The following is a 6,000-nucleotide window of genomic DNA, read 5'->3' as shown; positions in this document are numbered from 1 at the left end:
TATTTGATTCTCTGGTGTCTAGCTTTTTGAGTTCTTTGTATACCTTAGATATTAGGCCTCTATATGATGTGGAGTTGGTAAAGATCTTTTCCCATTCTGTTGGCTGCCGTTTTGTTTTCTTGACAATATCCTTCGCCTTATAGAAACTTTGCAATCTCATTAAGTCCCATTTGTTAATCTTTGACCTTAGAGCTTGAGCCATTAGTGTTTTGTTCATAAAAATTTCTCCTGTGCCTATATGTTCTAAAGTTTTCCCTATTTTCTCATCTAATAGTTTTAGTGTATCTGGTTTAATGTGGAGATCTTTGATCCACTTATACTTGAGCTTTGTACAAGGAGATAAGAAAGGGTCTATTTTCATTCTTTTGCATGCTGAGTGCCAGTTGGACCAGCACCATTTGTTGAATAGGCTGTCTTTTTTCCATTGAATGTTTACTGCTCCTTTGTCAAAAATCAGGTGACCATATATGTGAGGGCTCATTTCTGGATCTTCTATTCTATTCCATTGATCCACATGCCTATTTCTGTACCAGTACCATGCAGTTTTCAGCAGAATTGCCTTGTAATATAGCTTGAGGTCAGGGATAGTGATTCCCGCAGATGTTTTCTTGTTGTTGAGGATGGATTTTGCTATTCTGGGTCTTTTGTTGTTTCATATGAAATTGCACATTGATCATTCCAATTCCATGAAGAACTGTGTTGGAACTTTGGTGGGGATTGCGTTGAATCTGTAGAATGCTTTGGTAGGATGGCCATTTTTAAAATGTTGATCTTTCCAATCCATGACATGCTATCTTCAAAAGGCACGGTTTTCTTGATGTCCGTTCTTCTCTCTGCCTTTTACCTTCATTCTGCATCCCATGCATCTGGGTTATTTGAGCACCGAGAGGTCAGATTAGAAGAAAACATCCTATTCAGTGCTCTCCAAGATCTTTTACTCTCTCTGTATATTTTCCAGTTGTGAGTCACTGTATTTGTTTCCATTTATTGAAGAAGAAAGCTTCTCTGATAATGACTGAGCAAGTCAAGGGTTTATGAATAGAGCTGAATGTTACTAGGAGTCATTTCATGGATCCAAAGCTTTATCAGAACATTAAGATTGATTTTTTTTTCTTAAGTCCCTGGCCTACCTAGTGTTAGTCTCTTAGTCACCTTAGCAATGTCAGGGATGGGTTCCACCTCTGCTATATTTTGTGTATGCTTGGTCCAGAGATATGGCCCTGTTGGAGTAGGCATATCACTGTGAGAGTGGGCTTTAAGTCTCATTCTAGATGTCTGGAATCCAGTATTCTTCCAGTAGCCTTCAGATGAAGACGTAAAATTATTAGTTCCTTCTGGACACTGACATGCCTCTGTTTTGATGATAATTGACTGAACCTCTGAACCTGTAAGCCAGCCCCAATTAAATATTTTCTTAAGCTTTGCTTTTGTCATGGCATCTGTTCACTGCAATAAAGCCCTAACTAATCCAGCCTTAAAAACTGAATTTAGATCAATCAGATATCGGTGGGTTATTCCCACAAGATTTTTGCCACTATCACCTTAACACTTCTTACCGGCAGGTCACAATTGTAGATCTAATAGTTTCTAGATGAGTTCCTGTTTTTCTCCTTTCATAGTGTGCACAGTACCTCACAGAAACATGAATACAAGTCAGAATAGTAAAGGGTCTAAGTAGTTACTATCTTTCCTCCATTTTCAATGAGTTATGAGTTAAGTAAATGTGGCATTCCGTCAGAGTTCCTTACCAGCAGCTTGGGCTATTTTGGCGTCCCGATGGTCCCCCTTTGACAAACTAGTTAATTAAATGTTAATGTTCATGTCACTGGAAACTTTAAATGGAGACTTCCATTTAGAGTTTTCACATTCCTTATTTGGCAATTTCATTTAGATCACTTCCATATATGTGTCTATTTTAGGAAGCATCTAGTGAATTAGGTTTCTACAAAACCCCTGAAGTGGCCCATAATTACAGCTGCTCCTCTTTGCATTCCCCCTCTTGCACCTTCGTTTTCTCCCATCTCTATGTGATCTTCCCATTCCTGTCCTCACATCAGTTGCCCATCCATAAGAACCTAGTCTATGGTTTCTGACTAGGGTTATTCATTCATAACTCCATCACTCATTTTCTTACTCTATACCTAACCTATGTGGTTCTATGAATTGTAGCTTGTTTAATGAAGGGATAATAGCTAACATATACCATTCAGATATAGGTGAATAAAAGCCATATTCGTTTTTCTGGATCTGGGTTACTCAGAATAATTTGTTTCCAGCTACATCCATTTTCCTGTGAGTTTCATGTTTATATATTTAATGGTTGAGTAATAGTCCATTGTGGAAATGTACCACATTTTTTATAAAAAATAATATGTTGAGAGTAATCTTGGTTGTTTTCATTTGGGGGTTATCATAAATAGAACAGCAATGAACATGGTTAAGCAAATGTCTCTGTGGTGAGATGAAGTATCCTTTGGGTATGTATCCAAAGGTGGTATAGCTGGATCTTGAGGTAAAGTGATTCTCATATTCCTGAGGAATCACCAGGCTGATTTCAATATTGCCTATATAAATTGATACTCCCATCAGTTATAGATGAGTGTTTCTCTTAATCCACATCCTTGCCAGCATAAACTGTCATTTGATTCACTGACATTGGCAATCTGACTGGTGTAAGATAAAATCCCTTAGTATATATGATTTTATTTAGTTGATGACTAAAGGTGTTGAATAATTTTTTTTTATCCTTTTCAGACATTTTATTTGTTCCTTCTAGAAATTTTCTTTGTTTCAATTTGTTCCCCTTTTAATTTGAGTTATTTGCGATATATATATATATATATATATATATATATATATATATATATATATATAATATCCACTAAACATCTAATAGATGGGTTAAAATATATAATTTTACCCATCTATTAGATGTTTAGTGGATAAAAGTAATTTTCATTTTCCATATGCAGCCATAATAATATTCTTTGCCACACATGTGCATTTAACTTTCATAGGTTTCAATTTATAAAGTACTTTTCTTATTGTCTTTCCTATTAGTGTTCTATTGTGAAAGTTTTTTTTTTATTATCAGATGCAATGCATGTGGTATTATGTTGAGGTATTGATTCATTCAAAGTTGAGTTCTATGTAAGGTGGCAAGTATGGATCTACATGTATTCTTCCACAGAAGTATTCACTTTGACACATATTTTGAACTAAAAAGAGTTTCACTACTAGATTCATGACAGAAGGATCTGTGCAATTAGACATGTCCTTTGAATTTATACAGTTAGTGAAACAATTAAAAAAGAGAATTTGAAAGTTAAAAAAGAAAGTTAATTGTGATATCCAAGATCCAATGAAGCAACTCAAGGGTGTGTAGTGTGTGCTTTTGATGAAAGAAAAGAACCATAAGAAGCAGGAAACAATGCATGCTTACAACTTTCCAAACATCATCTTAGAGACCTGAATGAAAAATTCTAGTTGTGTTTACCTAATATTAAATAATAAAAATATAATAATGCTAATACATATCTATGTAATATATAAATTTTATATTGCAAATTTATATAAAATGATCATCTATTATCATATATAATAGATGTATTATAGATTATAAAAGGCATATAGGCTAGAGGTCAGAGGACAGACAAGGTATTTTGTATAAATGATAAAATGATGCTTACATGGTTATGATCATGTGAAAATCAGATTTTTAATTTTTTTTACATTTTCTAGATTATTAATTTATTTTTGATAAACTATATGATAAAGTACAAATGAGACTAGAATTGGGGTAGATTAGAAGTAATTGAAGAGTGACTGAAGGTAGGGAAAGTAAATATGAAAAATTGAAGATTGACTCAAAAATAAAAGCTAAATGATGAGGCAATATCAACAGAAGAAAACAAGGTTAGAGGATTTTATTAGGTTTATGATTGATTTTATATTTTTGAAGATTTTTTGTATTTTTTTGTTTTTTACCACTTTATTTAAAAATAAAGAGGGATACATATACAGATTTTCAAAGGCATTTTAGCATAACACTATATGAATATTTTTGTCAGTACTTAATTCCTTTAGAGGTTTGATAGCATGCATAGAAATTCCACTAGTTACCATAAGCATAAAGTACAAGTAGGATAGAACATAACATAGAAACAGATTTCTTGTTGGGTATAGATTAAGCATAATGATCTGTGAATACCAAAAATTTCCACAAGGTTATTATCTTAGCTCTTAGATTATTAATGATCTGAGGTCCAGATGTACCACACTCTGAGAGGGTACTGTACATTTAATTTTTTTCCCTAAGAAGACTGAGGCTTCTTCTTTTTTTTTTTTTTCTTTTTTTTTTTTGTCCTTTGTTTTTCTTGAGCTTCATATAGTCTGTGAGTTGTTTCTGGGGTGTTCAGAGCTTTCTGGGGTTAGTATCCAATTATCAGTGACTGCATATTATATCTGTTCATTTGTGATTGAGTTACCTCACTCAGGATGATATTCTCTAGATGCATCCATTTTCTTAGGAATTTCATAGTCATTGTTTCTGATAGCTGAGTAGTTCTCCATTGTCTAAATGCACCACAATTTTTGTATCCATTCATCTACTGAAGGACATCTGGGTTCTTTTCAGCTTCTAGCTATTATAAATAGGGCTGCAATGAACATTGTGGTGCATGTGTCTTTGTTGTATGCTGGAGTGTCTCTGGGGTATATGCCCAGAAGTGGAATAACTGGGTCTTCAGGCATTACTATGTCCAATTTTCTGAGGAACTGCCAGACTGATTTCCAGAGTGGTTGTACCAGTTTACAACCCTACCAACAGCAACAGTGGAGAAGTGTTCCTCTTTCTCCTCATCCTCTCCAGCATCTGCTGTCATCTTACTTTTTGATCTTAAAAATTCTGACTGGTGTGAGGTGGAAACTCAGGGTTGTTTTAATTTGCATTTCCTTGATGACTAAGGATGTCAGGTACTTCCTTCGATGCTTCTCAGCCATTCGATATTCCTCAATCGAGAACTATTTTTTTAGCTCTGTACCCCATTTTTAAATCGGACTGTTTGATTCTCTGGTGTCTAACTTCTTGAGTTCTTTGTATACCTTGGATATTTGGACTCTATCAGATGTGGGGTTGGTAAAGATCTTTTCCCAATCTGTTGGCTGTTGTTTTGCTTTCTTGACAGGAGCACAATCATGTCATAAACAATACATAAACAATAGAGACTGAGTCAAATAAAAGTTGTAAATTGCACTTGTGTTCATACATAAAAAGTCCTAAATATTGAGCAAATATTAAGAAATCTTGGGATAATGGTGATAAAATGTCAGCATACACACTATATTCCATTATGAAAATATAATATAGAAAACTTGTAAAGAAATATTTGCTTCAACAGCACTGAGGAATTTTAGGCATTGTTTTTAGCACAAATAAAAACAGTACTTAACACATTAATAACTTAGGCATAACTGATGTCCAGTTCTACAAGAGTAGCTTATAGCACCAAGTGAAAACAAAGAAATAACTTAAATAAATAACATAAATATAAACCTATCATATGAACAAATTGAACCTAATGGTAGGAAGTAGAGAATTATGAATGTTGGACCAGAAATATATAAAATTGAGAAAAAATAATAAAACAGAAATGAGTTTAAAAAATAAAATTTTATTCCTCAAAGAGTTAAACATAATCATCAAACATCTTTCTAGATTTTAGAGGAATTTTAATTCAGCAATGCAGCTGTTCTGGCAAAGCATCACATCTAAAGAACTTCCAGGTCAATGTGATCCAGATGGAAAGCTCATAATTCCTGGATTACAGGATGATTTAGCTTCAATACAAACATGCCCTTAGTACACACCTTTAACCCCTAACAATGAAGGTTAGGTTAATTTGTAGAAAGAAACAACTATGGTTGAAAGTGATATCCAATTGAGAGGAAGACAAGGATATTTGACAGAATGATTCAAAGATTTGCCCACTCTCACAAGAA

Source organism: Micromys minutus (genome assembly GCF_963924665.1).
Source record: "Micromys minutus genome assembly, chromosome: 5".
Lineage (NCBI taxonomy): Eukaryota > Metazoa > Chordata > Mammalia > Rodentia > Muridae > Micromys > Micromys minutus.
Note: the sequence above shows the minus strand (reverse complement) of the source record.